Source organism: Glycine soja, chromosome 19 (genome assembly GCF_004193775.1).
Source record: "Glycine soja cultivar W05 chromosome 19, ASM419377v2, whole genome shotgun sequence".
Taxonomy (NCBI): domain Eukaryota; kingdom Viridiplantae; phylum Streptophyta; class Magnoliopsida; order Fabales; family Fabaceae; genus Glycine; species Glycine soja.
This window is the reverse complement of record NC_041020.1, coordinates 18,468,583-18,485,724: the sequence shown is the minus strand read 5'-3', so window position 1 is coordinate 18,485,724 and position 17,142 is coordinate 18,468,583. Positions and strand designations below refer to the sequence as shown.

Genomic DNA, 17,142 nt, shown 5'->3' with positions numbered 1-17,142 from the left:
ACTTTCCATCATTTGCATTTTCTGATTGCTTGCCATATCATTCCATTGCCCTTCACAAATTATACAGGTGGCCAGTCTGATAATCCGTGACCCGGCATTGAAATTCATGGTATAGCAGACATGAGAAAAACAAATTCAATATGACTATAACAATCAAATCTCTATAACTCATTAAAACATAACTAGTGAGTAAGTGATAATAGCAAACAACGAACATCAAACATCAGCAAACAACCAACACCAAGCATTCAACAAAACAACCAGAGAATGCACAGAAAAACATAGCAGACTCATAACTCACTGGCCGAAAGGTTCGACCTACTCTAATACCACTAAATGTAACGACCCGCCTCGTCGCTACGGTATCCACACTCTAATATTCGATGATTTCAATTTTTTTATATAAAAATAACTTCCTTAATTTTTGAATATGAAAATAGAAGTGATTTTGTCACAACATAAATTCATCCAACAACACGCCATTACTTAAGTGAATATGCATAATTACATAGAAACAATAACTCAGTACACGTCATACACATAACGAAAATTAAATCTGTTCATAGATATAATTAAAATCCTAGTTTTACATCTTTAACTCAACAAAATAAAACTTAAAACCAACTACGGAGGAGTTGATTACAAAACACAACTCTCTCCCAAAATAACGCCAACGTCATCACGTCGGCTCGACGGCTCCTCACCAGAATCTTACTCCCTGCACCCTACCATTGTCATTCTGCTCCCACCAACAAGGTTCGTGATCATCACAGGTATCAACCACACGATACAAAATTGCAAGGGTGAGTTTATTATAAAAAGAACCAATACCAATTCCAAATAACCACAATTAGCAAGGAACATAGGCAAACATAAAGAATTGAAAATGGACAGAGGCATGACACTAACTGATGCTCCTAGATCTAGCATGGCATTCTCAAATTTGTTGTTCCCAATAATGCAAGGTATACAGAAAGTACTTGGGTCCTAACATTTCTCAGGAATATGAGGAACAAATTTACCTATCAATGCTGATACATTTCTGCCCATGCTAATCCTTTCATTGCCTTTGAGCTTCCTTTTGTGGGTGCATAGATCCTTTAGAAACTTGGCATATCTTGGAATCTGCTTGATGGCATCCAGCAGAGGTATGTTCACCTCTACTTTCCTGAAGGTCTCCAAGATCTCCTTTTCCAAATGAGTAGCTAGAAGAAGGTCCACCTGCATGAAAATTTTTGTTAGCTCCCTGATGAGTAAACTTCCTCTTTTGTGCAACTATCTCATCTTCATTTTCAGGTGTAGCATGAAGCTTGACAGGTTCAGGTGCAGATGCTGCTACTGGTGGAGGCACCTCAATTTGCTTGCCAGACCTCAAGGTGATGGCACTCACATTTTTTGGATTCTGCACAGTTTGTGAAGGCAATTTGTCATAATTTGGGGATTGAGCTTGGTTCAAATGAGTAGCTATCTGCCCCATCTGATTTGTCAGACTCTGAATAGAGGCTCTTGTCTCTTTCTGAAATTGCATATTCTGGATTGTCATTTGCCTCACTAACTCATCTAATTGCTTGTTGTCTTTGCTGTGACTGTTGCTGCTGTTGCTGCATTGGAGGAGGAACATATGGCTTGCTTGGACCAACAATATTCTGGAAAGGAGGGATAGGTTGTTGTTGTTGTGGAGGACTTGTCCATCTCATATTTTGGATGATTCCTCCAACCTGGATTGTATTTGTTGCTTGAATGGTCATAATTATTTTGTTGTTGTTGGTTTTTCTACTGAGGAGGTCTATTATAAATGTTTGCAGCATAAGCTTCAGGTTGCTCATTGACTCCAAATTACTGCAAAGAAGGACAAAGATATGTATGGTGATCTGCAGAAGAACATAGACCACAGACTCTTACAACAGGGGCAGATGTAGATTTCTGATTCATGGCAAGCTGAGTTACTAGGTTGACCATGGCATCAAGTTTTCCCTCAAGCTTTTTATTTTTAGCAGATGAAGATGAATCCGTGGCCACCTCATGGACTCCTCTAAGGATGATAGCATCATTTCTTGCACCGAATTGTTGGGAGTTAGAAGCCATCTTCTCAATCAAATTCCTAGCCTCGGTAGGAGTCATATCACCAAGGGCCCCACCACTGGCAGCATCAATCATACTCATCTCCATGTTGCTAAGTCCTTCATAGAAATATTGTAGAAGGAGTTGCTCAGAAATCTGGTGGTGAGGACAGCTTGCACACAATTTCTTGAATCTTTCCCAGTACTCATACAAGCTCTCTCCACTAAGTTGTTTGATGCCTGAAATGTCTTTTCTGATGGCAGTGGTCCTAGATGCAGGGAAGAATTTCTCCAAGAACACCCTCTTAAGGTCATCCCTGCTGAAAATGGACCTGGGAGCAAGGTAGTATAGCCAATCTTTTGCCACTCCCTCCAGAGAATGAGGAAAAGCCTTTAGAAAGGTATGATCTTCTAGGACATCAGAGGGCTTCATGGTGGAACAAACGATATGGAACTCCTTAAGATGCTTATGAGGATCTTCACCTGCAAGACCATGAAACTTGGGCAGCAAATGTATTAGTCCAGTCTTGAGAACATATGGAACACCCTCATCAGGATATTGAATGCACAAGCTTTCATAAGTGAAATTAGGTGCAGCCATCTCCCTAAGAGTCCTCTCAGTATGAAAATTAACAGCCGAATGCTCAAAATCAAAATATGCAGAATCACTAGCAATAGAATACTCATAATGCTCAAAATGCACAGAATGATCAGGATGCACACCATGCCTAACTAATCTATGAAAGGTTCTATCTATTTCAGGATCAAAGGGTTGTAAATCACCTGGATTGCCCCTAGTCATGCACTATATGCAACAAATAATGTGTTCTCAAACAAGCACCTAATAAGGGGGTAAAACTACAACTATAGTCAAACGATATCCAAATGAGCTGAAATTTTGTGAGCAATACCCTAAAATCATGAAAAGATAGCACACAAAATTTCAAACAAAAATTCAAAGTCTAACTATGAAAACTACCTAAGCAAAGTTTAGAAAAATAGGACAATAATACTTGAAAAATAAAAAAACTTAGCAAACGGCTGATTTTTCGAGTTTGGGAGACCCCAACCGCCCTTTTTTGTCTTTCTCAAATACTTAGCAAAGTTTATAAAAAGTTATGGCCGTTTTAAGTTTTGCTAAAAACAAGTTCCTAAATTTTTTGTCTCTCTCAAATACTGCCACACCAAGTGCTCCTGGTATTTTTCACACAAAATATAGATCAAAAGAAACTACCACAAGAAAAATCAGCCAAAAATAACAACTCTAACTATCAAAAAAAAAAATTGCCAATTCAATTGCAAAATTAGTCGCTAGTTCCCAGTCGCTAATCACTGTTCACAGCAAAACACAAAACTGAAACAGTCGCTAAACAGGGAACGCGACTGAAATGCAAAACAGAACTCTACTCAAAACAAAACAACACACACTCACAACCTAAACGACAGAGCTACACACAAAAAACTAAACACTATTATGAACCTTTGGCCCACTGCTCCCCGGCAACGGGGCCAAATTTGATCGAGTCCGTACCCAAATCAAATAAACATTAAAAATGCAATATCAAGAAAGTGATCCTAGGTCATTTCCCAACGAGCAATGGTCAACCAAACGTTCATAACAGATAGTAATAAAACAATAACCAATTGGGGGGGTTGTTTGTTTTTGTAAATTAAACAGCAAGCAAATTTGAAATATAAAATAACAGAATTAAAACATGTTGTTTCCCCTTGATTCACAAGTAAGTCTCTTATCCTAGGTTACGAGAATTTATCCTTAATCAATTCAACCACTTAATCAAACCATAAATTAAATTACTATGCAAAAATTAACATAAGGTTGTCATTATGTGATTAAGCAACACATACACCAATTAATCATGAACGAAACTGATCATTAAGCATGAACGGACATTAAGCGCAGAGATAATTAATCAAGTACTAAGCATGCATGGATTAATAGCAACAAATACAGAGTAATTGGTGAAGAGGAAAAAATGATCAAAATTCAATAGTAATAACAAAACCACAAAGAGAGATGTGCTTGATCCTCAAGCGAAAACAACGCTGGAGACTTAGCCTTCCATTAATCAGTAGAAAATGAAATTGTAGATTGAAGGAGAAACGAAATTGCAGAAAATGAATTTTATTCTACGTGAACAGTGAGCATGAACAGTAAAAACTGGAATTCTAAAATCCTAGAATTATTCTCCTCTCCCAAAAACCTCCAAAACTAAAACTCTGGTGCTGTTATATAGGTTCTCAGCCCCAAAGCTTACAAATCTATTTTAAGTCCAAGCTCATAAACGAAATAAAATAAAATCTGGACAAGATAAGATAAGATTGAATGAAATAAAATCTGGACGAAATAAAATCTAGATGAAATAAAATCTGGATAAGATAAGATTTGATAAAATAAAATTGTCTACTCTCTTCAAGTCTAAGCCCAATTCCGGATTCAAGCCCAATTGCTTATAATTCTCCTAAAATTAAATTAAAAACACAAAATTAGTTAAGAAATGGTGACAAAAAGAGTTAAGAAATAGGCCCAAATGATAAAACTGCATAATTAATTTCACAATTAAGGCTAATCAGTAATTAAAATGGTGACAAAAAGGGTTAAGAAATAAGAGAAAATAATGACACATCACAGATAAGACTTGGAAAAAAAATTCAGTTGTCCATCCACTAAGCGCAACCCTTGCACTAAGTGCAATGTCTTCATGCGCTAAGCGCTTAGACCCCTGGCTAGTTGGCTAAATAGTTCAGCTAAGCACACATCACTGCGCTACGCCAACATCTTCACTAGAAGTAAACTTCAAGCAGTGGGCTTAGCGGAGATGATGTGCTAAGTGCCACTCCTTCTCGGGAAAAATCTATTGTAGCAGCGCTAAGCACGCTGTCCTGAGCTAAGCGCCAGATCCATTCTGGAATTGAACTTTCACGAGTTGGGCTTAGTGGCAGGATGCGCTAAGCTCCAATCCCTTACTATTTTTTAAATGCTTGGAAGTGCGCTTAGCGCACCTATTGCGCTAAGCCTGAACTACTCTCTGTAAGTTGAAGCTTGATTGCGCGCTAAGCCTTACATCTCAGGCTAAGCACATTTTGCAGAAAAATTTTGTGTTGCAGAAAGCGCAACCTGCGGCGCTAAGCCCCAGGTCCTCTCTGGAATTTGAAACTTTAGGTTGTGCTTAGCGCAAGGTTAGGCTAAGCGCATGGGCTTTAAACTCAAACGTCACATTGGCACGCTAAGCGCAGCTATACGCTAAGTGCTCCAAACAAAAATGCTAAAATAAAATAGAACTGCCATTGGCAGTTACCTTTACACCAAAGTTTTTTCATGTGCTTGTTCCCTTGTATTTTTGTGCTTTCTTCTACTTGCATTTCAAGTCATCCCTGCATCATTCTTGCTTTCTTCTTTTATCTTGCACTTCAATCCAAGTAAGTTAATGTTTATTTTCATCTGCTTTTCATGCTTTGAAACTTAGGATAGACGATTTCTTGCTTTGTTTTCTTGCATTGCTGTTTAGGTTAGGGTTTCTAGCTTTAGGGTTTGCTATTTTAGGATTTAGGTTGAGTTGTAAGCCCATTAGGGGCAATGCTGATAAAAAGGGGTGAGAACCCCTGTGTTTGTGCTGGAAATCATGATGAACGAACTAAGCATGCCTACTGCGCTTAGCCTGTTCATCATAACTGTTAAATTTTTGGATTTCCAGATGATCACGCTAAGCCGACCAAGTCGCTCTAAGCGCGTTCATCCTTGCTGATGAACAAAAATGATGAGTACGCTAAGTGCGTCTGTACGCTAAGCGTCACTAGTATTTCAGACACATAGAATTCTTTTCATTTTTGTTCAGCGCAAAGCCTGACCTGTCAGGCTAAGCGCCACTTTGGTTCTGTTTTTCAACATTTGAATAAGGCTAAACATAGCCTACTACGCTAAGCCCTTGTTATGTTTCATGGAGGTTGAGTTAAGTGTGCCCTGCTGCGCTAAGCTCAACTCTCTTAGTGTTTTTAAGTTTTTGTAATCAGGCTAAGCGTGCCCTGTGCGCTAAGCCTGAGTGTCATTCTGGTGAGGCAGAGCTAAGCATGCCCTGCGACGCTAAGCTCGGGTCCTCCACTGATTTAAAAATTGTGGATTTAGGCTAAGCCTAGCATGCTGCGCTAAGCCTAATTTGCAGAAATTTTTTTTTGTGTCTTTAGGCTAAGCGTGTGCCTGTCGCGCTTAGACCATGAGTAAATTTGCATAAGGCGCGCTAAGCCTAGCATGATGCGCTAAGCGCCCAGTTTAGTTTTCAGTTTTAATTTTCTATTTTGTTGAAAATAACCCTGATTAATCTTGTTGTTTGATCTTATATTTTTAGATGGCTTCAAAGAAAAGAAAATCATCTGCTCCTTCATCTTCCCAAATTAGATTTGACAGATCAAGATTCCATTCACAGGAAGCTTGGGATAGATATAATGACATTGTTGTACCTAGGAAGCTGCTTCTGGAAAGAAATGTGGTAGTATACTACACAAAATTTGATGAGTTCAAGGATGAGCTGATGAGAAGGAAATGGGATGAGGAATTAACCAGTTTTCTTGAAGGCAACACCGTTGTTGCCATTGTAAAGGGATTTTATGCAAACCACTACGACCCAGAAGATAAGTCACCTAAGCAGGTGCGGGTCAGAGGTCACTTGACTAAGTTTGATGAGGAGACGCTAAATACATTCTTGAAGACCCCTGTAATCATCGAGGAGGGGGAGACATTATCAGCTTACTCTAGATTTTCACTCTTGAGGCCTAATCCTCAAGAGTATGCTGCTAAGCTCTGCATCCCAGGGAGGAGATTTGAGCATGATGATGGTTAGCCTCTAAAGATTTTAAGGAAGAACATGACCTCACTGGCTCAGACTTGGAGTGTTCTTCCTTACTCCAACTTTATCCCTACCTCCCACACTTCTGACATCACACTAGACCGGGCCAAGTTGATTTATGGCATTATCATGAAGATGGACATGAATTTGGGCTACCTCATCTCCCACCAGATTTCTATCATTGCCCAACATGACTCCTCTAGGCTTGGATTTCCAGCCTTAATCGTAGCTTTGTGTAAAGCTAGAGGAGTCGCACCAGATTCCAAATCTTTGGAGAGTCTTAGCCCTGCCATTAACTTGGCATATATAAAGAAGAACTGTTGGAATCTAGATGATCCAACAGTGGCATTTAGAGGGCCAAGGAAGGCCAGGGGTAAGAGATCTGAGGCTTCTCCTACTTCAGCAGCACCAGATACTTCTGCTCCTTCTTCATCTACTTTACCAGATCCTTTAGCACCATCCACTTCGACTCCACATCTTCCACAGTTTCCAGTTCAGCTCCCAGCTTCTTTTGCTCCTGCATCAGATTTATTGTTTACTCCAGAGATGCTTCACTCCATGATGCAGAGCCTCCACAGAGGACAGGTTATTCTTATGCAGAGTTTTTAGAGTGTAGGCCTGCCTTCTATTATGCCTATGGAGGATTTCCATGCATAGGTGGCCTGGCCAAGAGTTCAGCCTTCTCCTTCTGGAGGGGGTGGGGCCTCCGCAGCCCAGGAACCTGACTCTACTGAGCTAGTGGAGGAGCTCACAGAGGAGCAGGCAGTAGAGGAGCCAGTATTAGCAGAGGATGAACTCACTCCTTTTGAGCCCTTTTCATTTGCTACAGATACATCTATGGCTCAGGAGGAGGAGACTTCTCCAGATCCCATGCCAGAGCCATTCCCTACACCTATATCTGAGGACACCATGCCTTCAGCACCAGCCATGGAGCCAGAGCAACCCATTCTTCAGGACATACTAGCTGTTCCAGTGCTGGATTTAAAAGAAGACGAGCCACAGGATGAGCAGGATGTTTAAATTCTATTTTTTTTTTAATTTTGCAAATCATGAAATTTTTTTTTATTAGTTATTTAGTTGCTTTATGTTTCAATCATTTAAATTTCAGTTATTTTAGTGTTGATTGCTTGTACAAAAAGCTTGTTTAAACAGTGAACTGATTGGATATGATATTCAGTGGTTTGATTTTGTATGAAATTAGTGTTTGTGAATGACTTGAATGAGCAAATGTATGAATTGAGTGGATTAGAAGAGAAAGAACATGTGATTAGAAGTATGGCTGAAAATGTTATTTAGTTTGTCAGATTGATTGTGAAGGAATGCATTGACCATATCCCAGTGAGAGTGTGATCCTTGAATTTTGAGAGAAACAACTATAATTTAGTATTGATTTTTGCATGAATCTCTGAAGTATGGACTGAATGCATGAAATTGAGGATGATGAAGGCCATGTTTGATTGTGATAGCCACTTAGCCAAAAAGCTGACCACGTGCTTGAATGATTTATCCCTTGCACCCAGTTTTGAGCTGAATGATTGATTGATTGAACCCTGAGCCTATACAGTTTTATCTTCAGCTACCTTATCTTAGGTTGTAGGAGAGCATCATCCACAAAAAAGCTTGGTTCAAGACAAATTTGTCCCAAATTTAGGGGAGTTATATGTTAAAGCAAATTTGTCCCAAATTTAGGGGAGACACTAGGTAAACAAATAAAATGGTCAAAATAGAGCAGCATATACACACTATTTTATGTATATTAAAAAAATTGTAAGTATAAATAAAAATGTATAAAAGTGTGTGTGCTGTAAATCAAATCAATGAAAGCTAAGTGTCTAAAAAGAGGCAAGTATCGAGGTGGGAATGAATGAAATGTAAAGGTTTATATATGGATGAATGTTCTCCTAGAATCTAAGCTTTTGAATCCTAGAAAAACCATGATTTGTTGGCAGCTCAACCTCATTACAAGCCTAGGAAGTCCTTTGGATTCATTTTGTGTGTTTATTTATGTATGGTATGAGATGAAATGCAAAGGTTAGGACTTGTGTTAGTTGTTTATGATGGAATGAGCCTAAACACTTGAGCTTGAGTGAAACAATGACTGTGAGGCTTTGGTTGATGATCCTTCCTTGATATCTGTCACTCTCACTAGCTTGTTTCAGTTATGACTCTAATGCATACATTCCTATCTTTGAAAAGCTGCAAGTTTGTGAAATGCATTTGATTAAAGCATTCCATGATATTCATTTCATATGATTAAATTTTTCTGTCAAACAAACACCACCTTGATTAACCACTGTATTTTGCCACTTGAGGACAAGTGAACTATTCTTTCTTTGCTTGAGGACAAGCAAAACTGTAAATTTGGGGGAGTTTGTTAGTCTCCTTATACGACTAACTTTTGTATAGGAAACATTTTCTAAAACCTGTATAATTCCCCAATTTATAGTTATTTTGTAGGAATTTGTATATAAATCTTGTTTTGTTTGAATAGCTATCTTTAGAGTATCTTTAATTGGAATTGATGAGAAAATCCGTACAATTTCAGGTCAAAAGAGGCTAAAATCTTGAAGAGCAAAAACGAGCGGTCGCCCTAAGCGGACCCTATGGGCTCAGCGCGCATCCACCGCTAAGCACAGCTTCAGTGCGCTTAGCGTGACAAGGGAATCTGGCAGAGCACAAGTATCAAGGCTGCATGCTAAGCATGAGATCAACTCGCTAAGTGAGATGTTTGTCTTTAGCCAGGCTCAGTGCATGACTGGCACCAAGCCCAAATCCACTTACTTGCACTAAGCGCGACTTCGCGATTTCAGAGCCTATTAGCCTAAATTGTCAGAATTAAGGTGATGATTTTGAGAGACCAGAGCTGCATATTTTGGCACAGACTTCAAGAATAATGCTCTGGAGGCAGCAAAGAGGAGCAGCTGTGTAGAGAAGGCTAGGGTTCTACATTTTTAGAGAGATTAGTGAGTGTTAGAGTGATTGTGAAGTGCTAAGAAGAGGAGGAGGGATCCCCCTTCTTATGTAAGGAACAATTATTTTGTACTTTCTATCTCATTTGTGTTAGGGTTTCTGTGTATGGCTGGCTAAACACCCTAGTTGGGGATTTCTAAGGAACAATTGATGTAATTATCTTTAATATCTAATTAATTGTGTTTTGTGTGTTCAATGCTTCTTTCAATGCTTAATTACTGAATGCTCTTGGCCTAATCACCCAGTTGTGTGTATTGTTTGGTGACTTTAGCATTGGGAAATGTACTGTTGCCTTAGAACTTGATAGAAGCAGGACTAAATAACTAAATTACCAGGGATGGATTGTGGGGTTTTGGTTTTCTGAATATGTTGTGATGATAATGTTGTTTAAGTTAAGCCTAGTCTTACAAGAGGGATCTGCGGATGAAGCTTATGTTAAATAAGTTTAAACTTACAAGGGATCGAGGATTAGTACTTTAGGCTACAACATAGAACACAAGAGCATGATTAATTATTAGAAATATCCTCATATGCATCAACTTATTTGTTAGAAAGACCCAACACTTTTTACCTATTGCTGTCAACTTTTACTTACTTTCATTTACTGTTTTTACCATAGAATTAGTTTATTTCTATTTTTAACCATCAATTATCAATGTTTGTTCCAACAATGCCTTACTTTTGAATAACACTTTGTTTAATAAGCAAGTTCCTTGAGTTCGATACTTGGATCACTCTGTTTTAATTTTAAATACTTGATGACCCGGTGCGCTTTTTGGTATTTCATTTCCCTTGAATATATTTCTTAAAAATTGGAGAAAAAGGAACCATATGGGAAAATCAACAATAGGCTAAGCATTTGCATAAAATTCCATGACTATTTGAGGGACATATTTAGGCATGGGCTCTACAAGCTATATCCAGTGCCTCCTAGCAATCTCTGCTTAGAATTCAATATACTCACCCTCAGCTAATTGGACCCTTCTTTCCTTGAGAAAAGACCAATCTTTGATCACTTCAAAGCAATGTCCATTGAATTCAATTTCTACAGGTGTAGTTGTGTTAGACCCTTCTCCTGTAGTGGTCTTCCTAGCTTTCTTAGAGGTGAGTTTCTTTGGAGCCATTTGAATGAGATGGAGTGGTGTGTGCAACATGAAGATTTTGGTGGGAAAAAGCTAGCTTGGGCAAGTTTTGGGAGAAGGAGAGCGAGGTTTTCATGCAAAAGGGAAGAAAGTAAGTGTGAAATGAAGGTGGGTGAAATATGATTTCACCCCCTTTTTATTTTTCACTACAGACATATACTCGCTTAAGCAAGTTAATTTTTTTAAATTAATTTTTTTTAGTTATAATCTTGTAATAAATTTTATAATTAAGTATAATCCTAAAAATTAAAAAAATAGTTCAAACAAATGAAAATTTAAACAACACAAATATGAAATGAAGAAGTATAAGACATAACATTTTAGAAAATTAAAAGCAAATTTCAGAAATACTAGGTTGCCTCCCATGAGCGCTTCTTTAATGTCTTTATAGCTGGATGCTATTCTTGTGGCTGAGGCTCCACTATTTTATCATCCCAACTCTTTTCTTCTTCATAAGCAATTCCTTCATGAATTTAGCCTACTTTGGCATCTACTCTAACGCCTCAAAAAAAGGAATGTTAATATGCAGTTTGTTTAAAAATATCTATAAAATGCTTGTACCGCCTTTCCTTCTTCTTCCTCTCCTTTTTATTTATTTTCTATTATCATTATGTTTTATAACCCTAACCTTGCCTAGGCCTCCCTTCTGTGTTTTCAACCTACCAGGTGAGCATTCACTATCTGCCCCTAGGTTCGCTCGAGGCTCGCGCATGGCATCTATGATAACCTAAACGACTCTCAATTTTTGCAAAACTTTTGAAGATGATAATATGAGGTTGCATGCATGTTTGTATTTAACATTTATTTAGCAAAACAGTCAATCAAGTTTTTTGTTCAATTTTACTCAACACTTATGGCACCCCTACCAAACATGTTAAATATGCGATTTTTGACCGGACAAACTCGAAAGTTGGCTCTGGAGGGCATGTCATTTGAGCGAGCAAAGCAAAAGCATACATTCATATCCCAACAAAACAAATAAAATAAAAGTGAAAAAGATACACATGAGAGAAAGAGATACAACGCATCAACTCATCCATATTATTAACTGTCATACCCTAATTTCATTCGGGGACGATCGTTTGCCAACATTTGGATTCTCGCCAGCCGAATTGAGTTGCTTAACACTAATTGCCGCACAATCCATAGGGTTTTGTGATGTTTCGAAAGGATATGTGCAAAATATTCAAAAGAAGGGCAAAATGGTCACTTTTGGGACATTTTTCAGCCCTTGGGCCCACTAGAAAGCTTAGGGATGAAGTAACCAGCTCGCCTGGGCGAGCTAGGTTACTTTTAGAGGAAGCACGCAGCTCGCCTGGGCGAGCTACTATGCAACCTCCACCCCTCATTTCCTATAAATAGGCGTGAGGGGGGCTGAAGTAAGGGTCCAGCATCTGAAGTAAGGGTCCATAACGTTTTCTGTGATCAATTCCGTGATCGTTCCTCATCAATCTTCATTGTTCTTCATTCTTCGACTGATTAGTTTCTATTTTTGAAGCATTGAATTCATTTTATGCACCCTTAGGGGTCCATCCTTGCTTTACATGTCTTCATCTTCATTCTTCTATCATTGTTGATCTTTTTCTGTGTTTATAGCGAGTTTCGACCGATTAATTATCTTGTAATCTCGTTTAATCACTATTAAAATGAATTCCAACTGATCATTTGTGCTGTAACCTCAGTTAGTCATTTAAAAAATAAGTTTCAACCAGTCATTTGCTTTGTAAGTCTTCTTTTAAATGATTTGGAAAATAATCAAGTAAAACCAAAGCTAAAATCAACTCATAATTAAGCCTTTATCCATAAAAATCGCTTGAATCCGTTCAAAGGTCCAATGCCTTAAACGATCTCTTTTTCTTTTATTGGTTAAAGTCAACCATTCAAAAGTCTAAAATCAATCCCACGCGTAACTTTCCTGTTTCAAAGAACTATGTAGGTCTGAGTTCCCCATTGGAATTGAGGATATGTAGGAGGAAGAGCCCTGTTGATGTAAGCTCCATTGGAGCTTGTAGGTCTAGGATCTTTTTCATCAATGGAATTGATGTAAGCTTCTTGGAAGATGAATGGCAGCATAATGGAGAAGGAAGAGAGAGAGGGGACGCCACTTCAAGGAGAAGATGAGTCTAGAAGAAACTTACCACCACAGAAGGCCATGGATAAGAGCTTAGAGGAAGAAAGAGATGAATGAAGGGAGAGGAAGAGAAGAGCACGAAATTTTGTGCTCTAAAAGAGATCTGAAATCCGATGTTTAATTTTCAAATGATCAAAGTTGAAAAAATGCACACACATGACATCTATATATAGCCTAAGTGTCACACATAATTGGAGAGAAATTTGAATTTCTATTTAAATTTCACTTGGATTTGAAATTGAATTTGTGGAGCCAAAATTTCACTAATAATGATTAGTGAATTTTAGTTATGGTTCAGCCCACTAATCCAGGGTCAAGTCCAAGATTCTCCACTAAGTGTGCTTAGGTGTCATGAGACATGTAAAGCATGAAAGACATGCACAAAGGGTGACTATGAACTATAGAACAAATTTTGAGCCAAAACAACAAGCACACTTCCCTTTCACTTTTTTTTCCTGGACACTGATTTTTCAGCCAACTTGTGTAATTTTTTATTTTTTCCTTTAATCCAAATCGCTTGTTTCTTTTTCATAATTTTGGTCCAGATGTCTAGAAAATTCAGTAAAAATTTCAGCTCAAAACATGTAGTGACCGATTCCCAGTAATTTATACAAGTTCGTATGTTCAAGCTGCCAACACCAGTGTTTTCAACCTAGAAATCAAGAGTAGTGTTTATGTTGCTTAAGGTTTGGATAGTTACAATTTGTGTTTGCTTATACTCAATAATCTTGAATAACACAATTCAAGAGAACTTAAGACTTATTTTGATTCACAAATCCAGCCTCAACTCAGCACCACAACTCAACTTCATCATAGGCATCATGTAGGAAACTTAGAAAAAAAAGTTCAACAACAAGACTACTTCTAGGAATTGATTTAGAACATGTTATGAACTAATTAACATGCATGAATTAGACTCAAAATTCAAAAGATAGGCTAAGAATGACAAGAATACATGAAAAAATGTATCTAGAATTCAATCAACAAAATAAAAATTCAACACAAACTTAAAACATAATGTGACAATTACTATGACTAAACATGACTCTAAGACAACATGGATGAAATGATTTACACTTAGATTTTTGTGTTTTTTTTTTCTAATCAATATTTTGGAACAAAATTTAGATCTAAGGTTCAAAACAAGAATATTATGAATGGAAAATGATAGAACCTGAAATCAACACAAAAACATGATTCAAGAGAAGATCTACAAAATTTGAACCATAGAAATGCAAGAACAAGTGTAGATCTAAGATTTAATCGGTTTATTTTTTTGAATCTATTCTAAACAGAACCAAACCACAAGACAATGGAGAATATACATGGAGAATAAGATGAATAACAAGGAATTAAAGAGAATTCACCGAACAAAAAGATAGAGGAAGCAAAAGAACATCACCTGGCTGAAGATGCTCTTGATACCACACGATGTAAGCTCCATTGGAGCTTGAAGGCATAGGATCTTCTTCATCAATGAATTCCTTTGCTTCTTGGAAGATGAATGGTAGTGGAATGGAGAAGGAAGAGAGAGAGGAGACGCCACTTCAAGGAGAAGATGAGTCTAGAAGAAGCTCACCACCATAGGAGACCATGGATAAGAGCTTGGAGGAAGAAGGAGATGAATTAAGGGAGAGGAAGAGAAGTGCACGAAATTTTGTGTTCTAAAAGAGCTCTTAAATCTGAAGGTTAATTATCAAATGATCAAAGTTGAAAAAAATGCACACACACGACCTCTATTTATAGCCTAAGTGTCACAAAATAGGAGGGAAATTTGAATTTCTATTCAAATTTCACTTGGATTTGAAATTGAATTTTGTGGAGCCAAAATTTCACTAATTATGATTAGTGAATTTTAGTTATGGTTCAGACCACTAAACCAAGGTCAAGTCCAAGATTCTCCACTAAGTGTGCTTAGGTGTCATGAGGCATGTAAAGCATGAAAGACATGCACAAAGTGTGACTATATGATGTGGCAATGAGGTGTAGCAAGCAAATGCTGACCCCCCCCCCCTCTAAAATTTAATTGGATTGGGGTTCTCCCAATTCAATTAAATTTATTTTCCAACACACACATCAAATATTCACTTAATTCATGTGAAATTACAAAACTACCCCTAATACAAAAACTAGTCTAGGTGCCCTAAAATACAAGGGCTGAAAAATCCTACATCTCTAGGGTACCCTACCTATATTATGGAGCCCTAAATATAAGGCCCAAAAATAATGAAACCTTAATCTAATATGTATAAAGATAAGTGGGCTCATACTTAGCCCATGGGCCCGAAATCTACCCTAAGGATCATGAGAACCCTAGGGCCTTCTCTTGCATCTCTGGGCCAATCTACTTAGAGTCTTCTATCTAATGCCCTTGCGGGGTAGGATTGCATCACCTGCTCTTGTCGACCCCAAAATGATAAAAACATAAAAAAAAAGGGAAAATAAGATAAAGATTGAAGTCATGATTTTACACATAAAACAGGTACTCCTTGTCCTTGATGTATCATTTGATATCGAAATACCAAGGCTTACCATCCTGCTCTTCTTCTATTAAAGAACAGTATGCAGGCTTAATGTGACATTTGATTTCTATGCACGAAAAGTCTCCATAAGGACTTATTTTGAACATGGACGATAGTGTGGCAAGAGCATTAGCCATTTGGTTTTCCTTTCTAGGAATGTGATGAAATGATATATCATCGAAGAGCTCCATCAATTCCTTGATGTAAGCCTGATAAGGTATCAACTTATGGTCTCTGGTTTCCCATTCACCTTCCATCTGATGAATTACTAAAGCTGAATCCCCATACACTTTAAGCAACTGAACCCTAAAGTTGATTGCTGCTTAGATTCCTAGGGCGCACACTTCGTGCTCCACCATATTATTTGTACAATCAAAACATAATCTAGCCGTGAAAGGAAAACATTTTTTATCTGGTGAAACCAACACTTCCCCAATTCCTTGATCCAATACATTTGATGCGCCATCAAACCATATAGTCCACTTATCTTTGTCTTCATCCTCACCCTCTTCCTCAAACATGGCCATGATATCCTCATCAGGGAGTTCTGGATGCATAGGTTGATAATCATTTAAGGGCTATTGAGCCAGATAATTTGCCAAAGCGCTCCCTTTTACTGCCTTCTAAGTGACATAAACAATATCGAACTCCAATAATAAAACTTGCCATCGAGCTATTCTCCCAGTAAGAGCGGGCAACATACCAGCAGGCCATGGTGGTGTTATTCCATGACATGATGCATTAAGAGATCGAGGTCTACATGGATGGCATGATCACTAAATCAAGGACCAAGGAGGAACACCTTATCAATTTGCGGAAGTTGTTCGAACGACTGGGTAAATACAGGTTAAGGTTGAATCCCGCAAAGTGTACTTTCAGGGTTAAATCTAGAAAATTGCTCGGCTTTGTCGTTAGTCAGAAAGGAATAGAGGTAGATCTAGACAAAGTAAAGGCAATCCTTGAAATTCTGGAGCCACGCACCGAGAAGCAGGTCTGAGGTTTTCTGGTGTCGCAACCTACCCTTTGGTGGCAGGGCGACGCAGGGCTCATGGGTGCGTCTTCCAAGGGAGGAAGGCGCGCGGAGTCTCCACCAACGTTTATTCGAGGAAAAAATCGGAAAAACCGAAACATGAGGTCTACAAACTTTAATCGTGAAAGGTTCGAGAGTTGTTTTTACGCATGGGGAAGGTAGCCCATGCGCCCATCACAAGGGATGGCAGCCTTCAATCAAGTGTGCAAATATGACTTCAAAACTACATATTTTCCCTTTTTTATGTTTTTATGTATTTTCCCTTTTTTTATGTTTTTTAGCTTGGGTATTTTGTATTTTTTATCTTTTTATGGTCAACAAGGGTGTTTCTCTTGCTCCTACGTATTCCTCAATTGCGATGATGAAATCAGACCTACGTAGTTCTTTCAGAACTAAACGTTGGTTAAGTTGTTTTTATCTTTTTTTTG

General features: G+C 38.1%; 1 non-coding gene across 1 annotated transcript; it reads left to right on the top strand.

The window, feature by feature from the left end:
* Positions 1-2,215: 2,215 nt before the first annotated feature.
* LOC114401022 lies at positions 2,216-2,322 on the top strand. Its single transcript, XR_003664138.1, has one exon. It is a non-coding gene; the product is annotated as a small nucleolar RNA R71 (small nucleolar RNA).
* Positions 2,323-17,142: the final 14,820 nt, after the last annotated feature.